A 24,741-nucleotide genomic window follows, 5' to 3' on the forward strand; every position below is an offset into this window, starting at 1 on the left:
ATTGGAACTCACTAATACAGATGATCCAATATAGGACTTATGTTACACAATTCAAAACAGAGAATATAAACTCGAAGCACGTCTTGTGTCCTCATTTCGTAGTTATGGTTTGTGCGTATCTAAGAAACCCAATGAATTTGACATATTTTTTCCATTTACAAGTTATGAGACAACTAAATTATCTAAGTCTGTTATACAACAAAGCCGCAAGGAGAATGGAAATAACTATCACGTCATGTGGAATAACTATAATACTCGACAAGTATAAGAGAGATGATGTTAATATTCACACTTCATCAATTATAGCTAGGCAATCTCTGGTGTGGCAAGCTCCATCAATTGTCTCAAGCTCATCCTTGGTGAATACTTTTCCAGTTGAATTATGAGGCCTGTGCCATTATATATCAATACATTTTTAACTCATAAAGATATCATAAAAAAACAAAAAATGCACAATTAGTGCACATTAATGTGTATTTGGGAGGGAAAAGATATCATAATTACAAAAAATTGAACAATTCTAAACATTATTAAAAAAAACATCACCTAATGGTTCAAGCATCATTGGAGCTGTCTGTGCAGTGTGCACAATAATTTCGATAATGCAAACTTCCATTGAATTCCAAACAAATTTCAGCCACTTAACCTTGAAGCTTAATGCCCTCTGAACTGAATATACAATTACACAGAAAAGAGATAATAAATTTATCATCACAAAGCACAACATAAACCAACCATAGACCAAACTAAATGTTGTGCTACACTTTATGAGATAATGGCATCAATAGCAGAAAATTACTAATGGTGGACAAAAGATGGCTACTTATTTGCTACAAATCTTTTATTGTAATTTCTGTCCTCCAAGCCTTTTGTATATTGCTTTGGAAGTAGTGGTGTTCTAGATTCAATATCAATTTCATTGAGTTTGGAATGGATGCATTGAGAAAATTAAGTTTATTGGCAATACTTCGCATTGAATATTATAGGCAATCTTATACAAACTTAATTTAATAATTTACTTTATAATAAAATATTACATAACTTTAACTAAAGAGAGAGACTCTAAGATAATTTAGAAAGCTTAACTTCTCAATTTTTTTAACTTTATTAAAATCAGAACACTTCTTTACATCTTCCCCAAACATCTCATTCCCAGACAGGATTATACATGATAGAACCCAATAATATCTAACTAAAGAAGCAAAATTGGAACAAAGGTTTCTGGTAAATCCATTAAGGGCACAGCCCTAGACATCCGAGCAGTGCTTGCCCTACTGGCAAGGAGGTCTTCTTCTTCTTCATCTCCTGTGCTCTATTTGCACGCTTTCCGACGCCGACCCCATTTCGCCCCTAGTAGAATGGTACCGTGATGGCCAGTAATCCGAGATTACCAAAGGCCAACTTTCAAAATTCACACACAATCAGAGTATTACATATGGGGCTAACAAGTGCGGAAGCAATAATTTACAATACAAGTGGTCCATAAGAGCTGTGCATAAGTTAAATAAAATGGCATACATCTTTACATAGCTTTACAACTTGGATACAATAAAATGAAATACAAAATACATCTTGACGAAAAGGCTTCTCAAGCCATCATATACAAAACACCATGAATTACAAGCTAAGAAGCATGATCTTCAAGATGCTACAAAATGCGAGTCCAAAACAAGTTGCAAAGCACATCTAGGCGTCACCGCCGTCTTGCTCATCACCTACATATATATAGAGAGGGTGAGCTTGGATACTCAGTGAATGGTACAAGAAATAAAGGGTTTGCATGAATAATATACGAGATCTTCATCAAAGCGATACACATTATATCTTGTACAAAATCAAAGACAAAGCAAGTTCATCTAACAAGTCTTTCAAGCTTCATCAATCAAAGTCTTTCGAGGTTTCCAAGTTTCAAGGGATGACATTAACCAAGGTTGTGCTACAAATGCTTATAGTCCCCTAGCACGTATGGACTTTCAAGGGTTGTGCTACAAATGTTTATAGTCCCCTAGCACGTACGGACTTTCAAGGGTTGTGCTACAAATGCTTATAGTCCCCTAGCACGTTGTGCTACAAATGCTTATAGTCCCCTAGCACGTACGGACTTTCAAAGGTTGTGCTACAAATGCTTATAGTCCCCTAGCACGTACGGACTTTCAAAGGGTTGTGCTACAAATGCTTATAGTCCCCTAGCACGTACAGACTTTCAAAGGTTATGCTACAAATGCTTATAGTCCCCTAGCACGTACGGACTTTCAAAAGTTGTTATCCAAAACAAGACTAACACTTGATACACAAAACAGGGATAATCATTCATGCTTAACAAATACTTTTCGAAACAAAGCAAAGCTTTATCAAAACTTTATAACATAGCTTTATTAAAAATACCACTCACATAGTTCTTCAAACGTCGGGGCTACAGGCAAGGATCCAAGTCCTACAAGCACATAACAAATCCCATTGAATGCACTATCAAACAAACTTTACATGAATGCAAATGATCTCGACATTCTTTCAAAACTAAGTCGATCCAAAACAAAACACTGTTCCTCATCTTGGAAAAACATAATGGGCACCTACCAGGTCTTGGCCGAGGTCCCACACCTCCCTTGCCGAGGTGTGGTCTCGATGGCCACATTCAAGGAAACGAAGTCGGGAAAATCTGGGTTTTCCTTTCTTTGAAGAACATGAAGAACATGGATGCAAAGATCATAACGTATCATTACAAAAATCTGAGATTTCATGCTATGAATTCAAAAACATGGACCTGGGTACCCATACTCGAAGATCTTATGAAAACAAACACAAAAATATGAATCTTAATGCAAACTTTCGGATCAAACAAGACTTTTTCTTCAAGAACACATGAATACCACTTTCTCTTTCTAAACCCAACTTTAAATCGATTCATGGCTTGCAAATCAGGTTCAATCATACAATGCAGCTAGATGATCAATAAGAACAACAAGATTATATTAAGATTCTAACCTCAAAACACGAATCAAACGATTTGAACTCTAAGGATCAAGCTTGGAAATCTATTCCTCTTCTAAGAACTTCTTCTTCTTCTTCTAGAGCTTCTCTCTCCTCACAAACAAAGACATATAGCAAATAATACATTTCTAGGTCTGCTGGCTGACTTTACACTCAGCTGGGACACGTGGCACTACCAGGTTGGTTCTCCTAAAAAAGGTGGCTGAGTGAAAAGACAAGACTATGACAAAGTGTGTTCAACAAGCAAGATGGCATAGGCACTCCCGCAGGTAATGATCTCGGCTAAGAACAAGGCATCGGCAAGTAGGGGAACAATGATCTCGGCTAGGAAGGACAACACTTGACTAAGCTGTGCCACACCTTGGCCTAGATGTGCCACACCTCGGCCTAGGTCATACCACTCCAGGACAAGATCACTTAGGTGCAAAGGCAACATCTCGGCCTAGATAATACACATCTCGGCCTTGGTGATGAACACCTCGGCCCAGATAATGGCATTTCGGCCAATATGTCAGGGCGAAGGTGGAGGTCAAACAAAGTGGTTCCAAGATAATTCTAGACTAAAGATGACCTTGGCTAAACTCACACCAAGCTAGGTACAAAACATGCAAGAAACACTTAAGCAAAGCAAATCAAGGTTTTGCAAAAATGCAGCATATCAAGACAAGATCGTGTAATATATGCAAGCATGACTAGAGTAGAGTGAGGGTTGTTACAGCACAGCCCTAGACATCCGAGCAGTGCTTGCCCTACCAGCAAGAAGGTCTTCTTCTTCTTCATCTCCTGTGCTCTATTCGCACGCTTTCCGACGGCGACACCGTTCGCTGGTTTTCCAGCGATCGATTTTTTTGGGAATCGCTTTTGCTTTTGCGTTTTGCGATTCTTTTCCTTCTCCTTCTCGTCCTTTGAAGATGATGAGCAAGTGAAGACCTTAAATATCTACTTCTTCCTTCCAGACCTTGAAGGAGAACTCATAGTTCTCTGTTCGCCATTGTTGGAGGAGTGAAGCTTGACGTTTGGTAGAGGACCCATTGCTATAGACTCGTCAGCCGAACTCATAGTTCTTTGTTCGCCATTGCTACGGTTTGAAAAGAGAACTATTGCTGTGAGTTCGAGAGCAGTAACGACAGAGAACCCCCATAACAACACTTCCAACATAGACATGTCAGTGATGAGGGATAGAAGAGAAAAAAAAAATTAAAAACAAAAAGTAGAAAATTGAATACATCGTTGGATTTTTCCGTTTGTGAGAGGGTTGGGGTGAGTTTAGGGCTACAGAAAGCTCTGTGAATGAGAATGGTTAGAGAGAGAGAGTAGGGGTGAAAGCTCTGTGAATGAGAATGGTCATGCATTGCTTCCAATAAATATTGGAATTTAATTTTTTTAAAATTAACCTTTTATTTTTTTATATATTCTTGTTTGGAATTTTTTTTTAAAATTTCTATTGCAAAAAATGTTGCTTCATTTATTTTGGTTTAATTTAAGAATTTTGAAGTTTATTTATTTATTACCATTGAAATTTTATAGAAAGAGAATCCCAAATTTTAATTTTATATAAATTTTAGCAAGCAAAATATAAAAAATTTAGATAATTTTAATAATTTTTTTTAAAAAATAGATAGTTAAAAAAATAGACATGGTGGATAGAAAGATGCAAAAATGAGAAGAGTAACAATGGTGGCCAGAAAAAAATAGATAGAGGGGTGGAAATGGGTTGGGGAAAAACGTTAGTCATGGACAACGATAAGGATTGTAGGTGATTTTTATTGAAAAAAAAGAAGTTAAATTGTACATTTTTTTATTAGTTATATTTAACTAATAAAAATAGATAGTTAAAAAAAGAAACCATTTTGATAGTATTAAAATAAATTTAAATAATTTATTAGAGCATCTCCAATGTTTTATTCAAAATTTTCATCAAATTTCACTTAAATTTGATATAAAAGAAAGTTTGAATTGATATCACGCGTTCCAATGGAGTGATTTGGGATTTGATCAAACTATCATGGAGGACGATGAGGGATTCTTTGAAAAGTGGGTTAGTAGTTGGTTCTCAATTTTTAAATTAATTTAGGTTATATTACTTCTCATATTTTTTACATATTTAAAAAAAAATAAAAAATTAACTTTTAACCATCTTTTTAAAACAACTTTACCTGTCTCGCGTTGCCTATGCTAATTGGATGTTTGTTGGGGTTTGCTTGATTTTATTTTTGATTTATTTTCATCTTTAACTTATTTTCTTTTTAATTTTTTTATATAAAAAATCACCCTTTTAGAGACATCAAAAAATTAAATAATTATTAAAAAAACAATATAAATAAAATAATGATTTTTTTTTTTGCTTATTTTGACTTTTAAATTTTTTTTATATAACTTTTCAAAAAAAAAAAAAATTTGAATTCGTTTACCTAAGGTGAATAGATTTTTTTTTTTTTTGTTGACATACTTCTAAATAAAAATTTGTTAAAGATAATATGACTTTTTTATGTGAATTCAAACACTTTATAAAGGGTTATTTTCAGAAAATGTTACTTCATTTAGTTTTGGATGTTTTCTTCTTCTTTGGAAATGTTGCTTCATTTATGCTATGTTATTTTGGTTTAATTTAGGAATTTTGAAGTTTACTTATTTACCATTGAAATTTTATAGAAAGAGAATCCCAAATTTTAATTTTATATAAATTTTAGCCAGTAAAATATAAATAATTTAGATAATTTTAATAATTTTTTTTATCAGTGATGCTAGATTAGCTATGGATTAAAAAAGGGAAAATTACCAATACCTCTCTTGAGATTTAATGAAATTAAAGATTCTCTCCAAGGTTTTAAAAATTACATCCCGCCCCCTAAAGTTTTTAATTTCATAACAAATAGATCATTTTATTAATAAATTATCAAATTAATTAACATTTTTAATAATGTTAAAATTTTATTTCAATTAATAACTAAGATAATTTTATTATTGTATAGGTGAACAGTTAGAAATTGCACTTTTTCAATTAATTCTGTTAAATAAAAAATTCTGACGGAGAGGTATTTGTAATTTTTCAAATTACAGGGGGAAATTCATATTTTAAATAAATCTCAAGAGGTGTATTTGTAATTTATCCATTAAAAAATGAATGAGAACGGTGTCATTAAGATGCAAAAATGAGAAGAGTAACAATGGTGGACAGAAAAAATAGATAAAGGGATGGAAATGGGTTGGGAAAAAAGGTTAGTCGTGGACAATGATAAGGATTGGAGGTGATTTTTATTGGAAAAAAAGAAGTTAAATTGTACATTTTTTTATTAGTTATATTTAACTAATAAAAATAGATAGTTATAAAAAGAAACCATTTTGATAGTATAAAAATAAATTTAAATAATTTATTAGAGTATCTCCAATGTTTTATTCAAAATTTTCATCAAATTTAACTTAAATTTGATTAAAAAAAAAGTTTGATTTTGAGAGGGTAATTTTTGGTAAAAATTGGGCCGAGCTGTGAGATGGGCTTTACGACCCAAAGTACGAAGGACTGGATAAAAAGGCCCAATGGAAATGTAAAAGTTATTCCGGTCCAAGAGTAAGAAAGTTACTCCGGTTCAAGAATGGTAAAGTTACTTCGGTCCAGAAGAGATGTTGAGTTACTTCGGTCCGTACAACTTTTCTAGTAAGGCCGGTCTCGGAGATAGTCTGGCCATAATATATTCTGGGTAGGTCGGTCGGAATGTTGCTACTCGGTAGATCGGTCCAACCACATCATGGTTCGTACATGAGAGAACCGAAATATGATGTAGCAAGAAGAAGAACCGAACTACTGTTAGTACGGCCTACTCCGTGGCTCGGTATAGCCAGTATTATTTCGGTCATGTGGTAGTTCGGCCATAGTAAAAACCATCCCACTTGGTTTAAGCAGTGGGGGGGTGTAAAAGGATAAGCATTATCCTTTAGGAATATGAATCCTAGGAGGACTCTGCATGGAGAAATAGAAGTCCTACTAGGATTGTGCCACTCGAAACCTATAAAAGCTCACAAGCATCACCTTGGAGGAGCTAACATAACACAACATACAATTTTGCTTTCTGAACACATTGAGCTTTGTCTATTTGTCAAGTTTTCTGACTTAGGCATCGGAGAGGTTTCCGGCACACACCCGCCGGCTAGCTCACGTTTGTGTTTTCAAGTGACAAAGCGACGTCGTACGGAGGAGCATGGACTTAGTCAACAGGATTATACGAGGAAAATTATTTCTTCCCCGTATAGATTTGATATCATGTGTTCCAATGAGGTGATTTAGGATTTGATCAAACTATGAGTCGATCGGGAGGACGACCGGGGGATTCTTTGAAAAGTGGGTTAATAGTTGGTTCTCAATTTTTAAATTAATTTAGGTTATATTACTTCTCATATTTTTTACATATTTAAAAAAAAATTAAAAATTAACTTTTAACCATCTTTTTAAAACAACTTTACCTGTCGTGCGTTACCCATGCTAATCGGATGTTTGTTGGGGTTTGCTTGATTTTGTTTTTGATTTATTTTCATCTTTAAATTATTTTCTTTAAAATTTTTTTTTTAATAAAAAATCAGCCTTTTAAAGACATCAAAAAATTAAATAATTATTAAAAAAACAATATAAATAAAATAATGATTTTTTTGTTTGTTTCTTATTTTGACTTTTTAAATTTTTTTATATAACTTTACAACCAAAAAAAAAAAAAAAAATTGAATTCATTTACCTGAGGTGAATAGAATTTTTTTGTTTTTTTGTTTTTTGACATACCTCTAAATAAAAAATTACTAAAGATAAAATGATTTTTTTATGTGATTCCAAACACTTGTCGTTTGGTAATACTTACGTTTTCAGTTTTCTGTTTATATTTACAAAAATTTTAAAAACTCAAATAAAAACTTATTTGGTAAAATTTTTGATTTATAAATCAATGGTCTCAGTTTATAAATTTAGCCAAAAAATGAAAACACAAAAACTGTGTTTCCGTTTTGAGTTTTGAGTTTTTTTTTTTTTTTACCACCCAACACTAGCCACCATCCGCCACAATTTTCCACCACCGTCTTCCGCCACCACCACCCACTAACCACCACCACCTGCCGCCACCACCACCCACCAACCACCACCACCTGCCGCCACCACCACCCACTAACCACCACCACCTGCCGCCACCACTCACCACCCACCTGCCACCCCCACCCACCACCACCACCCACCTGCCACCCACTCGCCACCACCATCCACCGCCAGCCACCATCACCCGCCACCTACTTGCCACCACCACTCACCACCCACTTGCTACCACCATCCACCACCTGTCACCACTAGCCACCCGCCACCACCACCCACCACCACCACCACCATCACCCACCACCCACCCGCCACCCACTTGCCACCACCACCCACCACCTACCACCACCACCACCATCACCTGCCACCCACCTGCCACCCCCACCCACCACCCACCACCCACTCACTACCACCTACCACCCACTACCGTCACCCACCCACCCACCCACCCACCACCCGCCACCTACCCGCTACCACTGTCATCCGTCACCCATCTGCCACCACCACCCACCGCCACCACCCACCACCCGCCACCGTCGCCCACTACCCTCCACCCACCTGCCACCACTCACCACTACCCGCCATCCACCATCCACCTGCCACCCGCCACCACCACCACCACTCACTCGCTACCACCTATCACTTGCCATCGTCACCCACCCACCCACCACCACTACCCGCCACCACCACCACTCGCCACCACCACCCACCCGCCACCACCTGCCATCCGCCACCCACCTGCCACCACCACTACCCACTTGCTACCACCCACCACCCGCGACCGTCACCCACCTACCCACCATTACCACCCATCTGCTACCATCCACCACCACCGGTCATCCGTCACCCACCTGCCACCACCACCCACCACCCGCCGCCGCCACCACCACCACCACCCACTCACTACCATCCATCACCTGCCACCATCACCCACCCACCTACCACCACCAGCTACCCACCACCCACCTCCATCACTTTCCACCACTGTCTTCCGCCGCCACTTGCCACCACTTGCCATTTCTCACTCTTTTTTATATTTTTAAAATATTTTGTCAATTACCAAACGCGTTTGTAGTTTATGTTTTTCAAAAAATAAACAAAAAATAAACAAAAACCAGTTTATAAAATTTTTGTAAATATAAACTGAAAACGTAAATGTTACCAAACACACATATAAAGGGTTATTTACAGAAAATTTTGCTTCATTTAGTTTTGGATGTTTTCTTCTTCTTTGGAAATGTTGCTTTATTTCCAAAAATGTTGCTTCATTTATGGTATGTTATTTTGGTTTAATTTAGAAATTTTGAAGTTTACTTATTTACCATTGAAATTTTATAGAAAGGGAATCCCAAATTTTAATTTTATATAAATTTTAGCTAGCAAAATATAAATAGTTTAGATAATTTTAATAATTTTTTTTTATCAGTGATGCTAGATCAGCTATGGATTGAAAAAGGGAAAATTACCTACACTTGTCTTGAGATTTAATGAAATTACAGATTCTCCCCAAGGTTTTAAAAATTACATCCCGCCCCCTAAAGTTTCTAATTTCATAACAAATAGATCATTTTATTAATAAATCATCAAGTTAATTAACATTTTTAATAATGTTAAAATTTTATTTCAATTAATAATGAAGATAATTTTATTATTGTATAGGTGAACAGTTAGAAATTGCACTTTTTCAATTAATTCTGTTAAATAAAAAATTCTGACGGAAAGGTATTTGTAATTTTTCAAATTACAGGGGGAAATTCATATTTTAAATAAATCTCAAGAGGTGTATTTGTAACTTATCCATTAAAAAATGACTGAGAACGGTGTCAGTAAGATGCAAAAATGAGAAGAGTAACAATGGTGGACAGAAAAAATAGATAGAGGGATGGAAATGGGTTGGGGAAAAAGGTTAGTCATGGACAATGATAAGGATTGGAGGTGATTTTTATTGGAAAAAAAGAAGTTAAATTGTACATTTCTTTATTAATTATATTTAACTAATAAAAATAGATAGTTAAAAAAAGAAACCATTTTGATAGTATAAAAATAAATTTAAATAATTTATTAGAGCATCTCCAATGTTTTATTCAAAATTTTCATCAAATTTCACTTAAATTTGATTAAAAAAAAAGTTTGTTTTGATATCACACGTTCCAATGGAGTGGTTTGGGATTTGATCAAACTATCAGTCGATTGAGAGGACGGCGGGGGGATTCTTTGCAAAGTGGGTTAATAGTTGGTTCTCAATTTTTAAATTAATTTAGGTTATATTACTTCTTATATTTTTTACATATTTAAAAAAAATTAAAAATTAAAAAATTAACTTTTAACCATCTTTTTAAAACAACTTTACCCGTTATGCGTTGCCTATGCTAATTGGATGTTTGTTGGGGTTTGCTTGATTTTATTTTTGATTTATTTTGATCTTTAAATTATTTTCTTTTTAATTTTTTTTTATATAAAAAATCAGCCTTTTAAAGACATCAAAAAATTAAATAATTATGAAAAAAAAAAACAATATAAATAAAATAATGATTTTTTTTGGGTGCTTAATTTGACTTTTAAAATTTTTTTATATAACTTTACAAAAAAAAAAAAAAAAAAAAAAATTGAATTCGTTTACCTGAGGTGAATAGAATTTTTTTTTTTTTTTGGACATACTTCTAAATAAAAAATTACTAAAGATAATATGACTTTTTTATGTGATTCCAAACACTTTATAAAGGGTTATTTTCAAAAAATGTTGTTTCATTTAGTTTTGGATGTTTTCTTCTTCTTTGGAAATGTTGCTTCATTTATGGTATGTTATTTTGGTTTAATTTAGAAATTTTGAAGTTTACTTGTTTACCATTGAAATTTTATAGAAAGGGAATCCCAAATTTTAATTTTATATAAATTTTAGCTAGCAAAATATAAATAGTTTAGATAATTTTAATAATTTTTTTTTTATATCAGTGATGCTAGATCAGCTATGGATTAAAAAAGGGAAAATTACCTACACTTGTCTTGAAATTTAATGAAATTACAGATTCTCCCCAAGGTTTTAAAAATTACATCCCACCCCCTAAAGTTTCTAATTTCATAACAAACAGATCATTTTATTAATAAATCATCAAGTTAATTAAAATTTTTAATAATGTTAAAATTTTATTTCAATTAATAATTAAGATAATTTTATTATTGTATAGGTGAACAGTTAGAAATTGCACTTTTTCAATTAATTCTGTTAAATAAAAAATTCTGACGGGGAGGTATTTGTAATTTTTCAAATTACAGGGGGAAATTCATATTTTAAATAAATCTAAAGAGGTGTATTTGTAATTTATCCATTAAAAAATGAATGAGAACGGTATCAGTAAGATGCAAAAATGAGAAGAGTAACAATGGTGGACAGAAAAAATAGATAGAGGGATGGAAATGGGTTGGGGAAAAAGGTTAGTCATGGACAATGATAAGGATTGGAGGTGATTTTTATTGGAAAAAAAGAAGTTAAATTGTACATTTCTTTATTAATTATATTTAACTAATAAAAATAGATAGTTAAAAAAAGAAACCATTTTGATAGTATAAAAATAAATTTAAATAATTTATTAGAGCATCTCCAATGTTTTATTCAAAATTTTCCTCAAATTTCACTTGAATTTGATTAAAAAAAAAGTTTGATTTAATGTCATGTGTTCCAATGAAGTGATTTAGGATTTGATCAAACTATGAGTTGATCGGGAGGACGACCGGGGGATTCTTTGAAAAGTGGGTTAATAGTTGGTTCTCAATTTTTAAATTAATTTAGGTTATATTACTTCTCATATTTTTTACATATTTAAAAAAAATTAAAAATTAACTTTTAACCATCTTTTTAAAACAACTTTACCTGTCGTGCGTTGCCCATGCTAATTGAATGTTTGTTGGGGTTTGCTTGATTTTGTTTTTGATTTATTTTCATCTTTAAATTTTTTTCTTTTTAATTTTTTTTTATACAAAATCAGCCTTTTAATGACATCAAAAAATTAAATAATTATTAAAAAAACAAAAAAAAATATAAATAAAATAATGATTTTTTTTTTGTGTGCTTATTTTGACTTTTAAATTTTTTTTATATAACTTTTCAAAAAAAAAAAAAAAATTGAATTTGTTTACTTGAGGTGAATAGAATTTTTTTTTTTGGACATACTTCTAAATAAAAAATTACTAAAGATAAAATGATTTTTTTATGTGATTCCAAACACTTTATAAAGGGTTATTTTTAGAAAATGTTGCTTCATTTAGTTTTGGATATTTTTTTCTAAATCAATTAGTCCTTTTATTTATGATATGTTGTTTTGGTTTAATTTGGGAGTTTTGGAGTTTACTTATTTACCCTTGGGTGGGATTTTGGTTTTGATTTTTTCTTGGTGTTGTGGTGAGTTGGTTATGGTATGGTGTTATTTTCAATTTTTTGTGGGGGATTGTGTGGAGTAATTTAGGGAAAGAAGTGAGGAAGTTGGAAGGAGGGAGGAAGGACGAGAAAAACAAAAAGGGGTTCATTGGTTGGTGTAATTTTAGTAATAAATTTTAAGTTTTATTTGAATTTATCTTTCTTTTGTATTGTAGTCTGTACTTTTTTTTTTAATTGAAGAAAATCACTGAGCGAGAAAAACATTTAGAATGAAATAGGAAAAATTCTAGAATAGGCCAGTGTCTTCCTTGATTTTTTAAGTACGTATTTGTTTTCTTTTTTTATTTGGGGAGAGTGGTTTTGGTTGGCGGAACCTTATGGGATTCTTCTTAGTAAAAACAAAAAAAATGATTTTGTTTCTATATCTTCTGTATATCTTTGTTGAGTTGCTATTGTTATATATAAAAGTGGTGATTTCTCAATGTTTTATACTTAATTAATCAAATTTTGTGTTGCAATTGCATCAAGACGGAATGGGGTAGCCTTCAATCACTATGTGATATTGGTTATATAATAATCGAAACCAATTACGTAAAGAAATTTTTTATGAGTGAGATATATTGGCTTACTTTGTTAAGTAGTTGGAAACAAAATATGACCGACCCAATTAGTATGTGTTGCATCAAATATATTAAAAAATGATATCATCATCTTTTATGTTGAAATTTATATTTTACCTATATTATCGTGATTATAAATCATCAGTAATAATATTGAACACCTTAGTTATAACTAAGGATCACAAATATCATAATTGTATCATAAAATAAGGTGATAGAACTTCCCATAATTCAAACAAGCCTAAGCTTTAATTAGTAAATCCGATTCACATCATGAAATGTGATTGAAGTCCATAAACATATGAGCAATGTGATTTACAAACAAAAAATATATATAAAATTTTGTATCAAAATAATATAACAATGATAATCTTAAAAATATGGTTGACTATGATAGAATCCAAAACTACTATACATTGTTCTAGATCAAAATTTTATATAAATTTTCTCTCTTGCGCTCCATGAACAACCAGAAAAATCACAGCTTCTAGAAGGAATATACATTAACTATGTTGACTTGTGGTGGTTTTGTTCTTGTTTTTTTCTTTTTCTTTTTCTTTTTTAAATTGTAGATTTGTATCAACTGTCTCCTTTTTTTTGTTTGTTGATATTACCTTGCTTGATCCGGATGATGACGACGTTGATTTTGGCCATAAATACATTAAAAAAAATATTTTGCTAAAAAGTGACTTGGTCACAAGATAATAATAATAATAATAATAATAATAATAATAATAATAATAATAATAATAATAATAATAATAATACACTTTTTAATCTTCATCAATTTCAAAAAAAAAATCATTAATTTTAAAATGTTTTTTACATTTTCAAAAGACCATTTACTTTAATTTTTTCATTTTTAACTTTTTGATAATTTTAAAAAATTAAGCACAAAAAAGGTGTTATATATCACTTTTTTTTAGCCTTTATATGGGCAAATTACATATACCCCTCGAGGTTTGGCTAAATTACGGATACCCCCCTGAGGTTTGAGAAATTACGAATTTTCCCCTGAATGCTATATTTGCATAAGAAATTAGGGGGTAATTTGTTATGAAATATAAACCTCAGGGGCAAATTGTTATGAAAATACAAACCTCAAGGGGCGGGATATAATTTCAGAAACCTCAGGGGGGTATCTGTAATTTAGCCAAACCTCGAGGGGAGTATATGTAATTTGCCCCCTTTATATTTGTAGATTACTTAACTATTTCCGTTATGAGGGCTGTACCATTATATATCAGTACATTTTTAACTCGACATAAAAATATCATAAAAAAACAAAAAACGTCCAATTAGTGCACATTAATGTGTATTTGGGAAGGGAAAGATATCATAAAGATATCATAATTACAAAAAATTGAACAATTCTAAACATTATTCAGAAAACATCACGTAATGGTTCAAGCATCATTGGAGCTGTCTGTGCAGTGTGCACAATAATTTTGATAACGCAAACTTCCATTGAATTCCAAACAAATTTCAGCAAAGACACAAGTCCAAAAAAATAACTTCATCACCTTTGTCTATTACTGTCCAACAGAACAATTAAATAATTATACACAAGTCCAGCAAAGACACCATACAATACATAAGAATCTCACATAATAAACCATCTAAGATAAGAAAACATACTTGCAAGTTGCAAACATTGTTGCTGCAAATGCCTCAGATTGACCATAGCAAATAGCTATATCCGTTAGAGGGTTGAAATCTAAGCCATGCATATGTTTCATAATCTTTGCCACATCGTCACAAATTCCTTGAACATGCCTTGAGTAACTAAAAAAACCTTCAATTTTTCAACCAAAACAAAAAGAAAAAGGAAAAATTTCGAAGGAATGTACAACTATCATTGGGTAATATTGTTATTGAGCTAGGCTGTTTCAATGACTTGCTTAATATAACACAGGAGATGAATGTACGAGCACACCAACCCTAAACAGTATTGAAAGTGGCATCTAAAAATTGGGAACAACAAACATTCTATAATCAAAATACCATGGTAGAGTGGATACTGTAAAAACTTTATTCTCAAATTTTAGCTACATTAGGAAGTGAAAACTGAAAAATTCATCTCCAACAGTCTCCCTAAGGTTGTGTTTGGTTCCTGGATTTGGAAAGCGATTTGAAAAATGATAGGAAAAAGGTGTGTGAAATGTAGTTATATTTTATTCATATTTCACTTGCTTTTTCTTTTTTCCTTTCCAAATCCCTACCTAAATCCATAAACCAAACACAACATAAAGAGGCTCCTAAATTTACCAATAGCAACTCTTATAACACACCATTAGAGAAGCTCAAATGTTCTATTTGGTTCACTGGAATGAGATGGTAATGAAATTCCGTAGGCTTTCCTATGGAATGATAAATGGTGATTCTATTTACAATATATATATACATATTTTTTTTAGTCAACCAAACATGAGAATGGACACTTTCATATAATGATAATTCCACTCCACTACTAGGAACGTAAAAATTTGAGTAAAACTAATTTACTTATAGGAAATTTAGGCAAATAAATATCATAAATCTTATTTGATAGATCAAATAATTTTAAAAATATTAATTTTATTAAAAACTGAAATCTAAATAAAAGCTATATTATTTTAGTACTCATAGTATGTGTTAATTTTTCAAAACAAACTTTTCGTACTTGCCCTTAATCCATAAAAATTTTATTACGAGGGCTCTGATCAAATCCCCTTAGACATATTTCTCAAAGTTTTATTAAGAGTGGCTTTGGCTAAATCCCCCTTTACTTCCTTTACTTTTTTCAGACATATTTCTCAACCTACAAAAGGGAACATGAAAATAAAAGCCGAACAATGATTTCACAGTAAGTTAATATTATAATATGAAGCTCCAAGGATGTGATTCAAGGCTAAAGTTAAGTTGAAGGGGAGTTTGGGAGGGAGAGAAACCTGTATTGATTGAAGTCGGGAACAATGGCGGAGATGGTGGCGTTCTTGATGTGGAGAGGAGCAGGGAAATCGGGGAAGCCTTCGGCGAGGTTGACGGCATTGCATCTCTTGGCAAGTAGCGACAGTTGCTGAATTGGAGAAGGAGGAGGAGCAGGGAATTACACCCAAATAGCATCACTACCCCGTTGAGTCCTCGAAAGACCTACAACGAAGTCCATTATGACATACTCCCATTTCCACTCGGCTATAGGCAAGGGTTGCAACAAACCCGCTGGCCTCTAATGCTCGACCTTCACTTGCTAACAAGTAAGGCAGTTAGACACGAAAACAACCACATCTTTCTACATCCCCCGCCACCAAAACTGGCGACCCAAATCGCGATACATCTTAGTGCCTCCCTGATGCACCGCAAGGCGTGAATGGTGAAACTCTCGGAGTACTTCCTCTCGGCAAAACTCTGGCACAAACAAGCGGTCTCGGTACCTCAAACTCAGGTCAGGATACACAGTCAAACCCTTCTCAACCTTCCCACTGGAGATCTTCTCCCGGAGGGATTCTACCTCAAGGACACTCCTTTGTGCCTCTAACACTCGATTCACAAGTGTGGGCCGTGCAACTACAGAAAACAAGGTCGCAGACTCAACAGATTCGCCCAGGAGCAAATCAAGCTCGCCAAGTGCACCCAACATTTCCCACTCCCGGATGGCCATACAAGCTACATCACTAATGGATTTCCTACTAAGGGCATCAGCCACAACATTGGCTTTACCCGGGTGATAGTGCAACTCAAAGTCGTAGTCCTCAATGAACTCTATCCACTTCCTCTGCCTCAAATTCAAGTCTTTCTGTGTAAATAGATACTTCAAACTCTTATGATCCAAGAACACTTCGAACCTCTCACCATAAAGGTAGTGCCTCCAAATCTTCAAGGCAAAAATTACAGCTGCTAACTTTAGGTCATGTGTAGGATAATTCTTCTTGTGTATTTTCAACTGACGTAAGCCATAGGCTACTACTTTCCCCTCTTTCATCAATACACAACCCAAACCCTCTCGTGAGGCATCCTAATATATAGTATAACCCAAACCCCTTTTCGGAATAATCAAAACTGGAGCGGTGGTAAGTCTAACTTTATGTTCTTGGAACGACTTGTCACAAGTCTCACTCCACCCCTTTCTGCGTCAACCTAGTCAACGGCGAAGCTAGCCTAGAGAAATCTTTCACAAACCGATGGTAATAACCAGCCAATCCCAGAAAACCTTGGATCTCAAAAACACTCTTAGGTTGTGCCCAGTCCTGCACTGCCTCTACCTTGGATGTATCAACAGACACCCCTTCCTTGGAGACTACATGGCCTAAGAATTTTACCTTTCTTAGCCAGAACTCACACTTCCCAAACTTAGCATACAGCTTATGAGCTCTAAGCAACTCAAGCACCACTCTCAAGTGTTCCTCGTGTTCCTCCTCAGAAGGTGAATAAATTAGAATGTCGTCCACAAAGACGACCACCAAGCGATCTAAGAACTCTCGGAATATACAGTTCATCAAGTCCATAAACACTGCCGGTGAATTGGTGAGCCCAAAAGGCATCACTAGAAACTCATAATGGCCATACCGCATATGGAATGCCGTCTTCGGAATATCTTCCTCCCTAACCCTCAACTGATGGTAACTCAATCTCAAGTCTATTTTAGAGAAACAACGGGACCCTTTTAACTAGTCAAACAAATCATCTATACGGGGCATAGGGTACTTGTTCTTAACCGTAGCCCGATTCAACTTCCGGTAATCAATACAAAGTCTCAAAGCCCCATCTTTCTTTTTAGCAAAGAAGGCCGATGCTCCCCACGGCGAAGTACTAGGGCGGACAAAGCCCTTATCTAGCAACTCCTGGAGTTGAATCTTCAACTCATTCAACTCGGCTGGGGCAAAACGATACGGTGCCATGAAAATTAGTGTCGTGCCAGGCACTAAGTCAATAGAGAACTCAATCTCTCGATGAGGTGGCAAACTAACAAGGTCCTCGGAAAAGACGTCCGAGTGCTCACAAACCACTCTTAGCAACTCGGCCTGGGTCTCATCACATTCACTACTCATACAGCTAGCGAGAAGACCACTAAGCTCACTCTGCTCTTGCGGATCATACACTGGTGGCAAAACTCTACCAATCCGATCTCCCAGGAAATGGAAACGATCCCCGTTCAAGGTACATACAGTAACCCTCTGGCGGTAGCAATCAATAACAGCTCGGTATGACGATAACCAGTCCATACCCAAAATTACATCAAAACCGACATAGCCATAACTACAAAAGAAAATGGAAGCTGGCGGTCGGTGACCTCAATATCACAACCTTTACACCCCTGTTTCAAAATTAACTCACCCCAACAGGTGATACAACATAACTAGGAGAAGCTAACTGTGCCAACTCCAACCCCAAAACACATGCAAATGCAGCAGATATAAATGAATGGGATGCACCCGTATCAATCAACACATTAGCAACCGAGTTGCAAAACAGAAAGGTACCTCTCACAACAGATAGAGCCGGTACAAGATCCTGTGCGGTAACAGCATACACACACCCTGTAGGCCCCTGATCTACCTGCTTATCTCTCGGAGCAAAAGACTGCTGCACGGACTGAGCCGAAGAGGCTCCTTGATTGGCCCTCGAGGCCTGAACTGACTGAGCTGGCTGAAAACTCTGCCTCGATCCAGATGCACCAGATGTGCCACTCATCTGCGGGAAAAACCTCTTCAAGTGCCCCGCCTGACCACACTGGTAACACGAGAGCGGCTGGCCTCTGCCCTGACTCTGGCTCTGAGGATGAGCCGAAGATGAAGCTGCTCTCTGCCCTGTTCCCTTCTGTGAGCAATCTAGAGACTTGTGGCCCAGTTGACCACACTTGTAACAGGTAAAGTCTCCCTGATTGCCTCTTCCAGAGCCCGAACTCGGCACTGGAAAGGTAGATCTCGCAAACGCATCTTGGGACTGCTGAGGGTTAAGACCCCTCTGCTTCTTACCGTCCCCCTGACCATCCTGACTCCTCTTAAAGCCCCTCATCCGCTCCTTCTCCTCATGTATCATAATCTCAAGGTGGGCCGCAGTATCCACAAGGTGCCCATACTCCCGAGTCATGGACCCTACAACTCTAAGCTTGAGCCCGAGTCTCAACTTCTTTTTGAACTCAAGACAACGGCGCTCCTCAAACGCTACCAACTCAGGTGCAAACCTCGATAAGCTGGTAAATGCGGTCTCAAACTCGGCCACTGATGTGTTCAGCTGCCTGAGTTGACAGAACTGATTTCTCAATTTCTCCCTAACAGCGGGAGGCAAAAACTTCTCCTGGAAAGCATTTATAAAGGCCTCCCATGTCCCACCAATACGACCTCGAACAAACTTCCACCACTGACCCGCGTCTCCCTTCAGCTGGAAGGATGCCAAGGTTACCCTCAAGGCTCCGTCTTCGATGCCAAGCATCTCAAACGTCTTCATCATCTGCTCAAGCCACTCATCAGCCTTAATTGGCTCTTTCGAATCCCCTAGAAACTCACCCGGATTAGACCGGAAAAACTCCCTCCTCAGGAAGGAAGGCCCTGCCTCAGCTACATGGGTCTGCGCTTGATTCTCAGCCCTGAGAATGCCCATAGATTCCCTCAACGCTCTTGCCATCTCGCGGGCTAAGGCGCCTATGGCCTGCTGACCTACTGGTTCGGCCACATTGGCCTGACCAACACCCTCCTACTGTGTCGAAATCTCATCCGGTATAGGCATCTCCTGCCTCCTAGGCCTACATCGCCTATCACCACGTCCTCGTCCTGACATCCTAATAAAGGTAACGAAGACATTAGCACATTCACAAATGTGCCGAAGCTATTTCACTCATGTCCTAATGCAATGGACAACAATAATTCACTCCACGTAAGCACATAATCACATAAGTACTTACGAATTTCATTTCCGAATAATGACAGTCCCGAGGCGTTGTTAGAGTTCCAGTTAGAAACGACAGTGATCAAGTGCCTTTCCAACAGGACTCCCAGAAACCCAAGGATCCAATCAATATCCTAGAAACTAAATTCTATACCCAAATAGTCACGTAAACATGTTATCAAATAAACACATAGCATCATACATAAGTCTCTAACAAGCGAGACAAACCCATTGTGGTACTAATCACTTCCCACGTACCCAAGTATTCAAACTCGGTACGCTCTGATACCAAGTTGTAACGCCCTCAAAATAATACATATAAATCCAACATTCATGACATTCATAGACATAAGAGAATGAAACATGCTCCCATTTATCAGAGTATTTAGTACAAAAGTATTACATGTTGACAACAAAAGTAAATGCCCTAGGGCTTACAACTTTCCAAGCCAACACTTGGTTACAAAAGGAGAGTTCTAACTCTAAACACATTAAGCCCTTGGCTTGTATTTACATGTAACACCAAAAATAACAAAATAATCAAAAAGAGTCTTCAACTCCCAAGACCTTCCAAGCTACATCCTTGGAGGTGGCATAACACCTGAACCTGAAAATGATGTCCCATATAGGGTGAGCCAACGCCCAGTAGAGATATTCTAAACATAATATGAGCAATAACTAAAACATTAGCATTTTGACAAATGTTTAACTCATATAAACGAACATACATCTCTTTCATAACTCATCCATATTCACAACACATTTCAATCTCTTTCCATTTCATTATCCAAACCAATTCATAGATGTGGTTCTTTATTCATCCGGACAGTTCATAATTAGCCTACAACTCATATTAACAATACTCTAACGATTCAATTTCAAATGAGACTACAACTCATATTACAATACTTCAATTCATCTACGTTATGCAAACGCAATTAGGATTTCAGGACTTTTACTCTGGACACTCTAGCCAACTTAATTATCACTGGAGTCCATCCTCTATCTCCTCCCAAATCCGGTTTAGGAGTCCATCCCCTATCTCCTCCCAAACTGTGGAGTACATCCCCTATCTTCTCCCAAATCGTGGAGTACATCCCCTATCTTCTTCCAAACAACATACATATACAATGTATTTAAACACTTATCATATACGATGATCAAGCAAAGCATATATTCAATGTGTTATTTCTTCCGTCATATTCAATGGCATACTCAACTGATTAGTTATAATTTACCTAATCATCATGCAGTGTCTACAACACTCAAGACTATCCTCCACCGATAGCCCAAGACAATTATTTCTAAACAGATAATAAATTATCAAATAGATAAATTATCTACGATTTCAAAGGTGAGTGATTAATCAATCCAACTCCACCATTGAATCTCATAATTACCCAATTTCATTATTTCCAACTCAATTTCATATTTTCGTAACTTTCCCAAATTAATTATACAAATTAATTCATCATAATAAATTAGGGCTTTTCTCTCCATTTTCTTAACATTGACCCAAAGGTCTAAATATCATCAATAAATATCAATAACCTCAATTTAGGACCCAAAATACCCATGTATTGGTGAAAAGGACAAAACCCCTCTTTATACATTTTGAAACCCTAACACCCAAAATTACCCAACTTCAACATTAAATAAAAAAGACCACATGTTTATGTCAAAGACCATAAATATGAGTAGTTATCCCTACCTCAAATTTCGGAGCTCAAAGGAGAAGAAGAAGAAAACTCAAGATTATATATAACTTAATTGCCCATGTTTGTTTGCAGGAGGGTGGTTTATGCAAGAGAAAACTGACACTTCATAACCAAAGTAAACAAACAGTTATTAATGGTTTGTTAAAAAGTAAACAAACTGTTATTAATACCAAAAATGAGCTAAAATAAGAAGTATGAAAAAAATTCCCCCTTCATGGAGACTTGCTCAAAATCATAATCAGCAGCATGTATCGCAATCAACAGGAGCCTACCAATCAACGTGAATCTAGCCCATGTTGCCATGCCTATAAAACTCAACTAATAAATAAACTGAAATTCATTTGATAGGTGTAAATTGAATTTTTATTTATTTATTTATTGCTAGGCCAAAAAGGATGAAAAATAGGACTAAAAGTATGTACACATAATGAAAAATTTAAAAACTATCCCATAACAACTTAAAATTTAAAATTAAGTAACTAAGAACAAAATAGGACTAATAATGCTAAACTACCAAATATATAAAGCCAAATAATAACATAACATATCTATTTCATAGAAACCCATTCTTATTTCATAGATCTGTAACAAACCAAACTCAAAGAATAAAATTTGAACCACACAGAAATTCATATTTCAGTCAAAGAATTTTCACAAGCAAAACTTGAAAATTAATAGAAGTTCACAAGAATAAATAAATAAATATTAGCGGTTAAGGCACACGCGATGCATGTGTAAATTTTTTTTAAAAAATTATGCGATTGAGTCAATAAAAATTGAATTAAGGAACACTACTTTTTAATTGATAAAAATTTTAATACATCCTCATTCAATAGAGAAAAAAAGAAAAAGAAAAAATCAAGTTCAATTCACAAATTTCAGATAAATCAAAGAAATTCAACCAAAATGGGGTAGCACACAGTGCCAGAGCCTCTGCACTTCCTAGGGTTCAACTGACCATTCTAAAATAACATGTGCATGGCTCTTGCAATTGTTTGAGTCTTTCTCTATTTCAATTTCCTTTCTATATACATATCTATATCTAAAAGGGAAGGCCAAAATTGAGGTAGATGTCACATTTTTTTTTTCTTTTCCAAAATATCCTCATGTAATTGCCCAAATCAAAACGTCCTATAACTAATGAAATCCAAATTCAGATTGCGATCAAAATTTATAACCTGTAATAGCACACCACACACCACTAGTATAGTATAGTATAGATATAAACAAATTGACGTAAAAATGAGTAATAAAAATCGAAATTGGAGGGATATGAAAATACCTAGCAGGATGAGAATGCTGAATTGTGTAGTAGCCGGCATGGTGACCCAAGTCTACGGCGGAAACGTCGGGGTCAGCGAAATTGGCAAAACTTGAAACGCTTTTTGACGATCCTGGGAGCGACAGGCGCAGCAGAGACATCATTGGGATCGACGATGTTGATGGACTCCTTTGGAAAGAAATTGAGCTCTCTGATCAACTTCTCACCCTGAACCGACGGAAGCATCGCGTTTGATGGTATGTGAAGAGTCGCTAAACCCCAAGAACAGAGAAGAAGGAAATGAGAAACCAATTATACACAAACCGAACCCTTCATCTATCTCTCTCTCTCTCTCTCTCTCTCTCTCTCTCGGGGAACCCGATTTGGGATTTTGGTTGAAGAGTTGGGGATTTTGGGTTTTTTGGGAGCGGGAATGGAAAAAAATATATATATATATTTTAATTTTTATTTATATATATATTTTTGATTTCCATCAATATTTAAACAGTGAAACGACTCTTTTTTTTTTTTTTTACAACGAAAATAAAATTTATTTTTTGTTAAAATAATTTTTTTTTTATAGTTAGTGATTTTTTTTATTTTTCATTTTCTTTTAATTACTAATATTGAAAATTTATTTGTTTCATTGTTATTTTAATGAATAAAAAATTATTATTATTTTTTGTTATTTGACAGAAGTAGGGGTAATATTTTAATGAAAAATATTTTCTATTAAAATAAAGTTAATTTTTTGTGGTCAATGAAAAATATTTTTCTACAACCCATTTCTTTTGTTACTAAAAATCAGAAACTAATTTTTTTTTGGTAAAGGATAGGGAGTAGCAGTAGTAGTGAAGGTAGTAGATAAGAGGTGATAGTGGTGGTGATGGCGGTGGTGATGGCGAAGGAGATTAGTGATGAAGTTGTGATAGTCGTAAAGGAGATAGAGTAGCAGTGGTGGAGGAGAGATAATAGTAGTAGTAGTGGTGGTAGTGGAGTGGTGGCGATTGTGGTAGTAATGATAGTCGTAAAGGTGGAGTGGCAACAGTGGTAGCAGTGGTGGTAGTGGAATGGCATTTGCAGTAGTGGAGAAGATGGTAGACGATATGGGTGGTAAGAGAGAGAGAGTGAGAGACAGGCAGAGAAGAGAGATAGCGAGAGAGAGAGAGAGAGATGAGCGAGAAAGAGACAAAGTGGTCGCTAAAAGTGCATTTTCTTATAGTATCTCGATAAATCGAAAGAGAGCTCGATAAATAGAGAAGAGGAGAGGGGGAGAGTGAGCAAGGTGAACACAATGAGGGAGAGAGAGATAGACAGACAGACAAAGAGAGAAAGAGAAAGAGAAGAGTGATGAGTGAAAGAGAGTGAGACAGAGAGAGAAAAAGAGAGAGAGAAAGAGACAGAAAAATAGAGAGAAACAAGAGATGAGCAAGAGATAGACAAAAAGAGAGAGAAAGAGAGCGAAAAGAGATGAACGAGAAAGAGACATAGAAAAAGAAAGAGATAGAGAGAGAAGACAGATGAGCAAGAAGAGAAAGAAGAGAGATAAGCGAGAGAGACAGAGAGAGATAGAGAGATGAGTGAGAGAGATAGAGAGAGAAAAAAGATGAGAGAGATAGAGAGATGAACGAGAGAGAGAAGACAGATGAGAGAGAAGAGTGATGAGCGAAAGACACACACACACACACACACACACACACAGACAGAAAAAGAAGAGTGATGAGTGAAAGAGAGAAAGAGAAGAGACAGAGAAATAGGAAGATGAAAAAATTGGTGAGGAGAGAAATGTTATATTAAAACAATTTGACATCGCTTTTTTTAAATTTTTTTGCGACAGAAAAATACCGCTG

At 35.4% G+C, this 24,741-nt stretch overlaps 1 pseudogene; it reads right to left on the bottom strand.

Moving 5' to 3' along the window:
* LOC114267461 (uncharacterized) overlaps nt 1-21,933 on the bottom strand; it is a 99,709-nt pseudogene extending 77,776 nt beyond the window's left edge.
* Nucleotides 21,934-24,741: the final 2,808 nt, after the last annotated feature.

The sequence above is a fragment of the Camellia sinensis genome, chromosome 12 (assembly GCF_055761805.1).
Source record: "Camellia sinensis isolate YWXY chromosome 12, ASM5576180v1, whole genome shotgun sequence".
Lineage (NCBI taxonomy): Eukaryota > Viridiplantae > Streptophyta > Magnoliopsida > Ericales > Theaceae > Camellia > Camellia sinensis.